The sequence below is a fragment of the Pteropus medius genome, unplaced genomic scaffold (assembly GCF_902729225.1).
Source record: "Pteropus medius unplaced genomic scaffold, Ma_sr-lr_union100, whole genome shotgun sequence".
Taxonomy (NCBI): Eukaryota; Metazoa; Chordata; class Mammalia; order Chiroptera; family Pteropodidae; genus Pteropus; species Pteropus medius.
This window is the reverse complement of record NW_024352784.1, coordinates 9,156,828-9,171,903: the sequence shown is the minus strand read 5'-3', so window position 1 is coordinate 9,171,903 and position 15,076 is coordinate 9,156,828. Positions and strand designations below refer to the sequence as shown.

At 34.9% G+C, this 15,076-nt stretch overlaps 1 long non-coding RNA gene and 1 other non-coding gene across 5 annotated transcripts in view; both read left to right on the top strand.

Moving 5' to 3' along the window:
- The window catches only part of LOC120590409 (uncharacterized), a 672,254-nt gene that overhangs the window by 132,293 nt on the left and 524,885 nt on the right, over window positions 1-15,076 (top strand). The window contains exon 1 of one of the 4 annotated variants that reach the window (XR_005649714.1): window positions 12,921-13,130. The exons of the other annotated variants lie outside the window; for them this stretch is intronic. This is a non-coding gene — a long non-coding RNA (uncharacterized LOC120590409). Of the gene's footprint in view, window positions 1-12,920; window positions 13,131-15,076 lie in introns of those variants that run through there. 4 annotated transcript variants of the gene reach the window in all.
- Window positions 6,331-6,437, top strand: LOC120590686 (U6 spliceosomal RNA). The gene has a single exon (XR_005649744.1). It is a non-coding gene; the product is annotated as a U6 spliceosomal RNA (small nuclear RNA).

Here is a 15,076-nt window from a genome sequence, read left to right as displayed (position 1 = left end):
CCCACTGTGAAAAGTGGAGAATATTTATCTTTTCAGTTTTGTTATTCAAAAAGTAATATATGTAAATCAACCAAGCTCAATGCCCTGAATAGGAATATTTAATAGTATTACTAAGTAATAAAATATTATTATTGCAAATGAATTAAATATATGTTTTAATAATAATTACAGTCTGCAGAGATAAGCATTGCCATCTACTTTTGTATCACTATAAACCTAGGATAGGGATAGAAGTGCTGATCCACATAGTTTATACTAATAAACTGTGGCTTAGAGTAGTTATTGCCTTTCTCAAGTGATTTTTGCACACAGACAATAAGCTACAGAACAAGATCTTTAACCTAGGCCAAGTCAGTATGTTCGGTGTTCTTTGTCTTGTTATACTATAGTCTGGGGAACTGAATATATGTCTGTGAATGAAATTGAAGGTAACATAATGCAATAGTTATTACAGAAGAGATTTGGAAAAGCAGAGAGCCATGCTGAAATGAAGAGGAAAAGGCAGATGAGTTCATTATTTTACAAGATAGCAGTTTGGTCACTTAATTTGGGTCCGAAGGGCACAAGAATGCAAAAGTATCTGCTATGCTGGCAGATAGACCTGTGTTCAAATTCAGCTTTACAGTATTTATTGTCTGATCTTGAGCGAATCTCCTCACTTTTTCAGGGTTAGTTTGTTTCATCAAATGCAAAATGGGGTTAACAGTATCTCTTATATTGGCTTATTCAGTTTAAATTAGGTAATATATGTAAAGTATATTAGGGAACCAATAAGTATTAGCTTTTTTTCTGATTACAATTTTAGTAAACAGTTCACTTAGAAGAAGTAAATCTGAGTTTGAGATTATGCTTTTCTTTTCACAGCTTTGTCATTTTGGACGATTCAAATTTTCTAAAATTTTGTTTCCCCCCAAAAACACCAGCAATACGAAGAAAAGCAACTGTAATAGTACCTACCCTAACTACATTTAAAAAATAGTAAATATAACACATGTTAATGAATGTAAAATTGCTTTTGAACACATAAATCATGATACATACATAAGTAAAATATGTTCATAAATATGTTCATAAAATATGTTCAAGCATAGAAATCCTTCACGTTTTTGTTTTCTCAACTGTTAATGGCCCTGGGCTGCCAGGCTACTAAAACTAGAATGTGTGTAAACAGACTGTATTAAATGGGAACTCTTACCTTTCACATAGAACCATGCAACATATAAATAAATGTGCCATTTGTAGAAACAATTTCCTTATCAAGCCTGAACACACCAGGCTACTGAAATGGGAGCACAAATCACCTATACTTGGAAAAGCTTTGCTAATTATTTTTAATAATACTTATAGTTACTTTATGATTGCAAAAATAATACATATTCTGTACAGAAAATTAGAAGAGCGAAATATAAATAATACAAATACAAATACAAATATAAATAAACTGACTCACAAAACCAGGAGAATATCTGTTTTGCCCTAAATCTCCCCAGTCATTATGAGAACACTCAGACTCAAGGAGTTAAAATTATTTATTTTAGTTCTCAAGGGCAAAAAATGAACAATAGAGTTGCCTCCTGATGGGACATAGCATTTTTCAGTTTGTGTATCATATGCCCCACATAATCCCAGCTGTAAAATGTTCAGGCCATTGGGGGAAGTCCTGTTACTGCCACGGTACAGAAGAGTAAACCTGGAAGATGTTCAATGATGTATCCCAAATCATACAGCTGATAGGGAGATTTGGGATGTAAATCTAGATTATTAGACTGCAATTTTCAGTCCTCTCTACTACGTCATCCTACTGAACTTATACAGCCTGGTGGATCAAATATGGAAGCAATAAAAACATCATGGCTTGGTTCAGAAATTCATAGTTATATCTGAGAAATAGCTATTTCATTATTCAGCTGGCAAACTTTACCAGTTATTCAGCTAACATATTTATTTCTAGACTTAGTTCCAGCTGTGTGAATTTGGTCATATTGCTCTTACTTTTCTGGGCCTCAATTTAAACATCTAGAAAATGGACATAAATGAAACCACTGTCATTTTTCTTTGTTTCATTTTGTTTTAATTTATTTTTTATGGTGCCATTGGTTAATGAAATCCAATAAGTTTCATCTGTACACTTTAACAGTAAAGCACATATATTTTTACACTGTGTGTTCACCTCCCATAGTTAGATTTCTTTCTGTCACCACAGATTTGACTCCCTTTACCACTGTCATTTTGGATGTCCTCAGTCATATGTATAAAAAAAAAAAAGTCACCCACAATTGTTTAAGTAATAAGGATATTTATTGTTTCACATCACATTAGTCTGGATATAGGGTAATTCCAAGGCTGAACCATGTCCTCAAAGGTTCCCACCCCCCACTCCTACACACACACACACACACACACACACACACACACAGCATCACACACACACACACATTTCTGCTCTGCCCAACCAATGTAACAGTCCTAGTGATCTCACAGTATCTGCTCAAGAGAATCACTTTAGACAGGCCAACTATTAGTAGATATACAAATATCCTTTCCGTAAGTCCTTTCTTAAAGAAAGGCAATAATTTATCGATACTTCTCAGTAGATTTTCTCTCATGCCTTGTGACTAGGATTGAATCATATACTATTTCAGAACCAATTACTGGTATGGCAAATAGTTGCCTTTGAGTATATACACACTCGATTTCAAACAGTTATATAATTTTGCTATTTAAAATGCCTGCAACTCCTGGCAGATTATACTTTAGGATAATGTAAGAACCTTTTCCTCACATTCATATATATATATATTTTTTTTTAATTCTATTCTTTCATCTAATAATCATAAAGTGGTAACTGATAGTAGTTATATTAATGCACTCATACCCATTCACCCACTCACCCACACACATACACACATATTTCTTTTTTATGAGTCACAAAACTAGTGACATTTAAAGCATATTGCTTGCAAAGCTGTGTGGAAAGAACAGTCTCACAAGTTGTTGGTGGTAGTTAGTACAACTTGTACAAAAGCATTTGAGCAATACCTTTTACAATCCCAGCGATGTATCCTTTGACCCAGCTTTTCTAAGTGAAGCAATACATCTTCTAGATACTGTCAGTACCAGGATATTCATTTAAAAATATTTGTTGAGAACCTATCATCAACCAAGCAATGCCAGAATTGCTGGGGATATATCAGGAACAAAGTCAAAAAGTAGTCTTCTCTTTATGAAGCTTATGTTTTGGTACAGCATTATATGTGACAGTAAAGCACTTAATAAATAAAAAATAGAGACCACTTCTCATATAATATAGGAAGCTACTTTCTAAGCAAAGGAGAACTTCTATGAGAAAAGATTCCTTATTTTTTTTTAAAGATTCATACCATTTTGTTACATAACTGTAAAATAGCTTAATTAGCTAGTTCTTTATAGAAAAAAATGTATTATCTGGGAAAGGTTTGATTATTCTATGGTAATCTCAACAAGTAGCCACTAGAACCAGTTTTTAAATACAACATGAGAAAGTTTTATGAGTCCTGATATGGAAAGATCTCCAAGAGGTGTTGTTAAATTAAAATTGGAGGAAACAATATTTGTATTTGCTGATATAATGTATAATGTGTTTCTGGCAAGAGATATAATAAATTAACAACTGGTGTCTAGGAAGCTGGAGGCAGGGGAATCGGATAGTTGTGGGGCTGGAGAGAGAGGAATACTTTTCACTATAACTATCTTTTTGTAACTATGATATTTGAAAATATATATTTATTACTTAAGTGGAAAATTTAATAATATAGTATGTATTACTATGTTTGCCATTGTAAAAAAATGTACTTATTTTACTATTACTGTTCTTGAAAATCTCAACTTATACTTATTAGCCATTATTTTTTTCTTATATGTAAGAGATGCTTTATATTCTGAGTATTTTTCTGTTAAGTTTAGGTCATTGAAGTATTTTCACCGATATCTTATTTGTCTTTGATGTTCTTTGCCTAATAGGAAATTTTACTTTTAATCCAATACAAAAAAATTGTCTTTAAATTTTCGTATTTAAGAAAAACATTTGTTTAAGAATTCCTTCTAAACCACACCACCATAAAAATGATCAGATATTTTCATGAAACTTAAATTATTTTGAATTTATTTCAAATTTATTGTCATATATGATTTAAGAAAGGCTTCCAACTTCATTTTTTCCTAACACATTTCACTAAACAATCAACTATTGATCCACTAATGTGTGATGCCTGCTTTTGGTCCCACATGAGCCCCAGGATGGTGGTTAATCCACAGTTGATCTATCACCATCACCATCACCATCACCATCATCATCACCATTGAACCCCCAAATGGTCTAATTCTTCTTGGTAGTTCTTCCCTAGCTTTCTGTAGTTTCCTCGCAAATATGTTCTTATCAAAATAGAACTGAAGACTTTGGGGACCCTCTGCAGATCTCTAGTACTCTCTTTGGGCAGCTCTCTCCTCTCCAATAGTGTATACTAAAAACTTTAGTCACTTTGGCACCTCAGACTCCCAGCTTTGGCTCCTCAACTCAGGATGCCACGGGCTCCACTTGGGTTCTGCCTCTCAGTGCTGTGGTCTGGAAGCTCTCTCCATGCTGAGTGGGGAGGCAGCTACAGGGCCCACCCACTATGTTTTCTAACTCCCAGAGATCCTGATCCTGACTCCCTGACGGCCAAGGTCTGAAAACCCTTGTTTCATATTTGTTAAGTCTCCTTTTCCAGTTATTTCAGACAGGAGACTCAGTTTCGTCACTGGTATTCCATCTTGGTTGAAAGTAGAAGTGTCCTTTAGTATTTCTTAATATGCAATAATGTGAGTCCCCAACTTTGTTCTTATATTTCAATATAATCTTAGTTTTTGCTATGCTTTTCAAGAAATTTTCCATGGTCCTTCAAAGACTCGACTGGAATTTTGAACAAAAGTTCATTAAATTGATAGATTAAATGAGTGGGATATCTTTTCACAAGGTTAGGTCGTTATATCCATACATATAGTAAGATTATTTTTTTAGGTCTTCTTTTAAGTCTTTTATTGGAACTGTACATTTTTTAAATCTTCTAAAGTGATTATCTTTTCTTTATTAATTTAATTTGTAGATACTTTAGAGTATCTTTGGTAATGTTGTGCATGGTCTCATTTCCTATTGCATTTTATGGTTGGTTATTGGTATAGAGGGACTCTTGATTGCATATATTGAATGTGTAGCCAGAAATTTTGTTTATGTTTTCTAATTAGTTTCAACAGTTTTTCTGCTGATTCTCTTTGATTTCCTACATACATCTTACTATCATCTGTGTCTAAGTATACTTTTGACTCTTCCTTTCCAATCTTTTTTTTATTTATTTTACTCTTGTTACTGAATTGTGCATTGTTCAGTGCACACTGAACAATATTAGTGATAGATGGAATATGTGTCATATCTCTAACCTAAATGACAATCATCCTATATTTTCATATTTAAGTGTGATGTTTTCTTTTTGTTATCAGTAGGTAGCCATTAGAAAAGAAAGAAAATCCCCTACTCAGTTTCTCTAGAGATGTTTTTTTATTTGATCAGATAAACATTGAATTTTATCATTTTTTTCTAAGTATATTGAAATGATCATTTTTAAAGCAGTGAATTACATCAATAAATTTTGACATCAAACTATTTTTACTAAACATTAATTGTGTGTGAGCACACACAAATATATTTTATTTGGTTTTGTAATGTCTGTTTCAATAGACAAAAATTATTTTTCCTCATTTTCATTTCTATCAAAAGGAGAGGAGAGCTATCATCATAGCATGGGTATAATCTTCTGTTATTCAGATTTTAAGCTCAACTTCAGCACCAGCAACCGCATACTTGAATGAGTGGGTTATCTTTGAGCATTAGTGTCCTCTTCTATAAAAATCAAGGTAGAAATGAAAGTCAGGAATAAAATTCTCTGATGTGTTAACTTGTCAGCTCATACAATCAAGATTTATTTTCCAGTCTCTTCATCATTGTTTTCTAGTAAATTTCATCCCCACATACTCATTTCTCTCCTCAAACCTCATCTTCTAGACACATTTTCAGGTCTTTCATGTTTCCATGTTTTTGCATGTACTATACCTTCTGTGTAGCACAACCTTTTTTCAGTCAGTTATTTGATTAGCAGCAACTGATTCTGCCTCTTGCTAGATTAAGAAAATTGAAATTTATTGGAAAGATATTGAGTAGCTCACAGCAGAAACAGAGAGGAACCAGAGCTGTGCTTCAAGTCCAGGAAGCAGGAAACACTCGATCATCTTACCCAGATGCCACATGACAAATCTACTCCAGTGCTCACTTCAGCAGTACATACACTAAGATTGGAATGATACACAGATGATTAGCACAGACCCTGTGCAAAGATCACATACAAATTTGTGAAGCGTTCCATATATTTTGTATTATATACTTAGAAGTTGCTAAGAGACTAGATCTTAAATAGTCTCACCACACAAAAGAAATTATAATGATATAATACAATAGAGGTGTTACCTAACACCATGATGAAAATCCTATTACAATATATAAATGTATCAAATCAACATACTGTGCATCTTAAATTTATATAATGTTATATGTCGATTATATCTCAAAATTATTTTCCTTTTTTAGGTGACAACTTTATTGAAGTATAATTTACATAGAATAAATTTACTCATTTAAAATATGCAACTCACTGATTTTTAGTATATTCAAAGAGTTGTGCAATCATCACAACTTCAAAACATTTTCATTACCTTAAAAAGAAATCCTATACCCTTTAGCTGTCACTCCCTAATCCTGCATAATCACTATCTGCCCACCCATCCTAAGCAAATACTAATCTACTTTCTGTCTCTATGGGTAGCCTATTCTGGACATTTCAGATACAGTCATGTGCCGCATAACTATATTTCGGTCAGTGATGCACTGCATATACACTGGTAGTCTCATAAGGTTATGATGAAGCTGAATTTTCTGTAAGGAATGGAAAGGTATGTGGTTCAGAAGGGTTTTTGTTTTTGTTTTCTCTGACAAGAGTAGTTTTATGGGGCTTGGCAATGGATTCCTTCTCGCTCACAGCATCTCAATTTTAAGTGTACAAATCACATCCCAATTAGTCAGCCATTAACCAGTTTCAGCACAGAGGAGCCTGCGCCTCCAGCGCTACATATTCAGTGGGTGCTATTACCCTCCCAGATCTAGTTTTATGGTCTTTAGAGTACATTGCTGTAAATTCTTTGTTAAGGACCTAAGGTACTATAAGAAGTCTATAATGTCCATAGGAACTAACTTAACAAGTATTAAGTGCCATTGCCAACTTTAGTGAAGTCTTTCTGTGGTAGTATGGAGCCAGCCTATTCATGTACCTTGAAAATATTTTCAAGTTGTAATAATGGAGAGCATAGTAAAGTTTTATTTCTTCCATCAATTCAATACCAGAGAGTCCTTAGTCTTTAGAGTCCAGAGGTCAAAAGAACCAAAAACAAATTTCCGAAGTGAAAATACTGAGTTGTCATTTCTACACCCTCACCATGTTAAGCACCCTCTATTTTTTTAATGAACATCCCACAATTTCTTAACCTGACCACTGTTTCAACATGCAATAGACAAATTGTCATGACAATCCCCTATGTTCCTTTTTCTCTCCATCTTGAATTTCTATTCCTACTGATCCTCAGAACACCTTCTCACTCCTTCCTGACAGTTACTGTTATGGTGATCTACACCTTACCCAACTAGTTTCTCCTCAATATTTTCAATCAGTCCGGTTGACATTCCTGTTCATGGAACAACATTGACAGTTTTGATGTTCTATTTCTGACCCCATTGGAAGGAAGCAGAAGAAAGGCTTCTGGGACAGTGTTCATAAAGTCTACAGCAGTGTACAATTATGTCCTAGGCCTCTACATTCACTCACCACTCACTCACCCAGAGCAACTTCCAGTCCTGCAATCTCCATTCATGGTAAGTACCCTATACAGGCATACCATTTTTATCTTTTATACTGTATTTTTACTCTACCTTTTCTATGTTTGCATATGTTTTGATACACAAATACTTACCATTGTGTTGCAGTTGCCTAAAGTATTCAGTACAGTAACATACTGTATATGTTTAGATCATAGAAGCAGTAGGCTATACCATATAGCCTAGCTGTGTAGAAAACTATACCACTTATGTTTATATGAATGTACTCTGTGATGTTCACATGATGATGAAACTATCTGATATATTTCTCAGAATGCATCCTTGTTGTTAGGTAATGCATGACTATAAATGGAATCACATAATCTGTGGCCTTAAGGATTTGATGTTTCTTTTTATGGTCTGGATACAAATTGTTTTAAGTCAGGTGTATGATTTGCAAACATGTTCTCTCAAGTATGTGGTCTTTTTGTTTTCTTATTGAAGAGCAGATTTTTTTTTTAATGGTGGTAACATTGGTTTCTAGACTTTTGATGTTGATCACAGCATAAATTATAATGCCATACTCCTGAAACTTATATAATGCTGTAAACCAATATTACCGCAATATTTTTTAAATTAAAATAAAATATATTCAAAATGATTTCTCTATACTTTGTTACTTTGCTTAAGATTCAAAATCTCTAGAGAAGGATTATGGTTGACCTCGCTTATATCATGTTCTCCACCACCCCTTGGTGGAGTCAGGGCATCTTGACTTAACATCCCACCAAGACTGATCACACAGGTGGAGAGACCATTTTTCTGAAGGAAAACTAGTTCACTGTAGAAGAAGTAATGGGTTCTGGCAATGCTCCAAACAAATGGCTACTGCATTTCCCCACATCAGTGTTTGGTTAACCCCTATTTATTGATTGAGATTTTGTTTTGGAGGCATAGCCTCATGGAATAATGAATTGAGTGCCCCGTTTCCATATTTCCATAGCACCTTATTTATTTTCCATGCCAACATATACACATCACAATGTTGTATTTTCTGTTTTCTCTGTGGAGGGTGGGATACTTGATAGCAGAAACCCTAACTTTAATCCTAACTCTAGCTATGTTTTCCCAGGTTTTAGCCCCTAGCACTGGGCACATGGTGGGTACATATTTTTAGAAAAGGTTGGAAGGTAAAGGAAGAAAGGGAGGGAGGGAAGGAGAAAATAGAGATAGACAGATAGACAAACAGAGGTGAGAGAGAGAGAGAAGGGGAGGGAAGGAAAGGAAAGGAAGAAAAAGAAAGAGGAAGAAAGGAAAGGGATGGAATGAGAAGTGAAGAGAAGGGAGGAAGGAAAGAAAGGAAAAGAGGATGGAGATAAAGAAAATAGAGAAAGAGAAAGGGAGAGTATGTGTGTCAAACTCAAAGTTCTTCAGCCCTTCTGGGATCTTTTCAACATCATCAAGCCTTTGATATTTGGGTTTGTTTTACCATTGGCAAAATAGTACTTCTATTGCTAAAGAGATGCTGGGAACTTGAGATGGCCTTTTTGAAAATGAGTAGATTTTAAAAACTAATATTTTTGTATTTAATGTAAATAAGTTAGAACTTTGCAGATCCTTTTTCTTCTGAAGTAAAAATGAACATAACATTTGGTGGTATGAATCTTTATAAAATAACATTTCAGTTTTTTTTAAATGCAAAACTTTAAAAAGTCTTTCTTCAAATGCCAAATTGCCGAGAAGTTACCATCCTTTGACTTACTGCAATATACAGAAACCTCATCATATATGACAGAAATAAGAAATTGTCTAGTATTAAAACAAGCTGTTTACCCATTGTAAGAAAGAGAATCACTACAAAATGACTGTGTAAAACTGAAAAGATTAAGAACAAAATCCCACAAGATATCGAGATACAAATTATAACTTTAACCATTTATCTTTGTTAGCTAACATATCATCTTTAACATTTGTGAATACTTGGAATTCAGTTAGTATTCTAAACATGAGCATTTTAGTTTTTCCTATATTTCCAACAGATAGATAGAGAAGTAAAACTCGAGATGTATAGATATGGCTTAGAGCAGGGGTGGAGTGTAGAATTTCTAATTAGGAGAAACAGAGGGAAGCGGCATCTGGAAGGCAGCACTTTGTGTTGACATTGTATGTTTCTTTGGTGTGGCTTGAAGAGGGAGTGGCAGGGCTCTGCCCAAGGCTAAAGCCATGGTTCCCACACCCAAGTGATTCCTTGGTTAGCGGTTGTCAGAAAGATTAAATTTCCCAAAGTTACTAGGCATGTCTAGTTAGGTTTGATATCCCGCCTGCTGCTGAATCTAATTCTTGCTAGGGTGACCAAACATGCTGGTTTTCTAGTGCTCAGCCATTTCTTGGGATGTGGCACTTTCAATGATAAAAACAGAAAAGTCCCAGGCAAACTAGAATGACTATGTCCAGCCCAGTTTTTTAAAACCCATAACCAGATGCCTCAGGTCCCACTGAGAAGCTCTTCACCTGTCTTCCCTGGGCAACTTCAGCTCAGCCTTCTAAAAGCCTAATGCAGGACTCGTCTGCATAAAATAATTGGTTTCCTGAATTATATTCTTTTTATTCATAGCTCCACATAATTTTCAGGGAGTAGAAGAGTTAATTGGGAGATATTAAAAATACCATTTATATTTTTTCCCATATTTTTTGTTAAACTTTGGCACCTGCTACCACTTCTCTGCTAGTAGAAAACAAAAGGAATCAAAAAGAGCAAACAAATGTTAATGAGAAAACTCAGAAACAGCTGAGATGCTTAGTTTTCATCAGCTTTCTTTTTTCCATAAACATGTGGACACATAATTTTGATTTTCTCCTGCATATTTATAACATGGTTATATTTTTTCTGATAGTAAACTTGGTTCTACTTTTTATGGTACACTTTTTATGGTACAAAGTTAAGGTTCAAAATAGTTCTAATATATACTATGGTTTGTTGAGTACCCAGTATGTGCTAGGCACTAAACTGAGAATTTTAATCAGATTAATTTGTTTACTCCTTTCATCAACTTTATCAATTAAGTATGTCCGTTTTACGTTTGAGCAAACTGAGGCACAGAGAGGTTAAGTAGCTTAATCAAACAGCTCATTTAAAAAAAAAAAAGAGAGCATTGTTTTTAAGCCCAAGTGGTCTCAGTGGTCCACCTGCAGAGCCCAGGCTGCAGTACACTTCCGAGGTGATCACTGTGACATCATCATCTTCAGGTCCTTGGCTATCTGCACAACCATCAGGACCCATGTCCTGCAAAAGTGTCTGTGTCTAACTCTTCAGTACTTTCGGCTTTTGAAAATTGTGAGCATTTTTCCCCTTGAGCCTGCAAACTCTCAGAAGAGACCTAATGTGAAGAAGACAAAGGTTATTTATCTTTTTCTCCCCACATTTCTTGGAAAAATGAAAGACCTAAAGAAACATAAAATACACAATGAGTCAATTTATAAAATATGTCTCTTTTGAGACATTGCTGTACCCTTACTAAAAACACAATGAAAAGGGAATATAGTCTCAGCATCAGACAGCCCTAGAGTTAAATCTTCAGTGATGACAAAGTACTGTCCACCTCTATCTGGGGAAGTTACTTACCTGGGCCACGTCTCAGTTTCCTCATTTGTAAAATGAAGGGCACAGTAGGTACCACTGCCTGTCTCCTGATGTTGAGTCTTTCATTTTCCATATCTTGCTTTTACACCCTAATTGGTTATGACTTCATTCACAATCCAGGTAGTTACAGAGCACCCTTACTCCTGAACAGAGCTTCTACCTTGAGTCCTCGTGTATGTTCTCTATACTGGCAAGAATAAGGAAGGGGCAGTGACATTTAGTGAGGATCTGACACTATGTCAGATACTGCAGAACTTTATTATTTCATAGAGTCCTTATATCACAACATGTACCTAGTTTTATGTAACAGAAGTTCAGCTATAGTGGTTTAACCAAGTGGTAGTTTTAATTTTCTCCTGTAACAATAAGCATTGGAGCTGTGATATGGCTGCCCAGGCTCCATCATTCCCTCTATGTTTCAGAGAGGAAGAAAGAATACCAAAGAGCAAAAGGTGAATGCTAGTTGAGTCAGTCTGCATTTGAAAAGTTTTCTCCAAAGCCCAAGTAGTGCCTTTCATTTATATCTTATCATTAAGAATTGTGTCACAAACTGCAAAGGAGGCTGAGGAATTTGGTTGTTTAAGCTGGGCATATGGACACCCTAAACTTAATTAGGGGTTTGTCAGCAAGGAAGAAGATGAAAGTGGATACCATAAAGAGGAAGGTACCAGAAATATACAAATTTAGTGAGCAGGAACCAATCTTAATTATCTATGTTTACCTGTTTGAGAGAGATTAAGAAGCTAAATCCAGGTAATAAAGTCACAGTTCACCTCAGTCTATTTCCTTCTACTTTGTTATGTCTTAAGAGGTATTGCTCCTAACAAGGAAGCTCCTTCCTGAAGAAGTTGAAAAGGAGAAGCATCTAATATTTGTCTTGCCTTTCAGTGTGTACCTCATATGTTCCAGGTACCATTCCAGGTAGTTGTTTTCCCTGCTGAGAATTCTGTGCTCAGAAAAGCCAGGTAACCCTTCCATGGCCCCAAAAATGATAAGTGGAATAGCTGGGGTTTAATGGTAGATGAGTCGAGACCTTTTCTTTTCATTACATAGTGTAACCAATCAAGAGTTTTTAATATTTAGTAGAAGGAATGTCAAAGATAGAACCACCTTCAAGATCTACAACATAGGAATTTCAGACAATGGCCTTACATCTTGACCAAGTGTGAATTATTTTCAATCTTAGAGAAGAAAATGTGAGGTGGAGCAAAAGATTTCATCCCTTTTCTAGTGTGTATTATTGTAGAAGCCTAGTAAAAATCCTAATCATAATGTAGGTCTCAATGCATTTCATGTATATTATATCCTCTTGGTTTTTCTAAAAACTCTAAACAGTGGAACAGGCAGGGACTTAAATCCAGTATTTGGATGAAGAAGTGGTCATTCAGAATGCTTAATACAAAGGGAACAGTTGAGATCAGTCTTGAACCTGTACTTTCTGATATTAACTCCTGTGTTCTTTCTATAAACTCAGGCTTCAAGGTCTTCATAAAGGAGCTTTCAGATGGAATATGAGTGAAGATTCACTTTGTGAAAATCATATATATTTTTAAGCAGTATGTAAGTTAATATCTAATTTTCATGTCAATCTTATATCAGGAATTATTCAAAATACTCATCTTCCCCCCTCCTTCTTTCTTAAAAAAAATTAGTAATAAACTTATTTATGAAAAAACAATTATACGCTAATGAACCACTTGACATTTTCTTAGACTAAACTTCTGCTGAAATTAGTGCCATTAAATTAAAATAGGTAATTAATATCAACTTGGGATTTATATCAAATATATATATTTTAAATGTGCGACATATTGAAAAAAATCTAATGGCTAAATCAGCATCCTTGTTACAGCATTAATGACAAAGGTTTGTCAAGTACCTTCTATGAATAAGACCTTGTAGTACATCCCGGAAACAAAAATGTATAAGTTTATTAGATTGTAGGTTTCCTTGAGGAACATGTTAGAACTAGCTATAGTGTCGTGGACATAGCGTGTGTCCAAATGTTTATCGAACTGACAAATAAATAAAGGAGGAAGAAAAGAAGAATATACTCATTCATTTGGGGACAAAGAAAGGCTTTCCTTCCTTTTCTAGTGTGTGTTGTTACAGTGGCCAGACAGACAAGATACCTAACTAGAAGCTTGGGGACTTTTCCCCTCTCCTCTGCACCTAGCACTGTATATGGCATTCAGATTGTACTCAATGAATTGTTGCTGGATGAATGAATAAATGAATGAATACATATTTCTGTACCATTAAACATTCTCATTAGCCTCCTTCCTGACCAGGGTCCTTACTTTCAGAAGAGCTCTTTCATATTTTGTCATGTGTGATTGGTTAAAAGATTTTGAGATTATCCCTTCTGAAAGTGACTTTCTTCCAAAACGCTAATCTTGCTTTCACATGCTGCTTTTGAGTCTTGCCTGCCTACCTCGACAAGGGAATTGGAAAGCAGATAGCATCGTATGGCAACACTAGTGTGTTGAAAGGATAGGAGTTCTTTTGCAGACTTGCCGATTCCTCACTCTTCCTCAACACTCTGCTCTCCCCACCCCATCCCCGCCAAAAAGCCCTTTTGTGCTTCCCTAATTAGTTATGGATAAGAAAAAGTAGATATGCCCCTTTTGTGGTCTTTAATGAATAAATCCCTCATGAAATCTCTTACTGTGGCATAAAAACAAAAGGTTGCAAGCTGATTACCACCTTTATTATTAGATTTCAGGCATGGAAAAATGGCTTCTTCTGGGATTTCTTTGCCTTCTTTGTCCAGGACTAAGTTTTAGAGCAGGTAACTGTTGGCATAGTAATATCTTTCAATTCTAAAGGAGATAATGAACAATACCAGGTGACTAGAAAAGAAACCAAGAAACCACAGGTGATAAAGAGGAATTTAGTAGAAACTTTGATGACTTCCCCTAAATCTTCAGAGAAATGAGCTATTAAAATGTTGTGGGACATTTCAAGTACAATCAAGGATGCCTTAATTTGAGCTTGAAACCTGACAGAAGTAAATCATTGTGAATAAATACAGACTATTGTAAGATGAATGAATCACTAAGCAAAAGCAAAGGAGATCTTAGAAACCACAGATCTCAATCTCCTAAGTAACCCACCAAGGCATACAATTAAGATACACCCATACACATGCCTTTATGTATATGTGATCATTATTCCTTATAATAATCATATGAGGTACTACCATATCTACCACATTTCATCAATTCTAAGATGTATATCTTTTCATACTTTCCCATCTTTGAATTTGGAATGAATCTTAAAATGTCTTAAAATCTCTGTGGGCTATTAAGGTTCTTATAGAGAAATTTGCTTCCACTAATCATATGGGAGCATTATCAAGCTGAGCCTACTCCAAATTTTATGCTTGTGAGTGTTTTGCTTTTTGTTTTCTTTTTTAATTTTTCTTTTTTTTTTCTTTTTTTTTTCTTTTTTTTGCTGGTGGGGATTGTAATGGTGGTATAAACCCAGAAGGCAAGGTGGCCTGA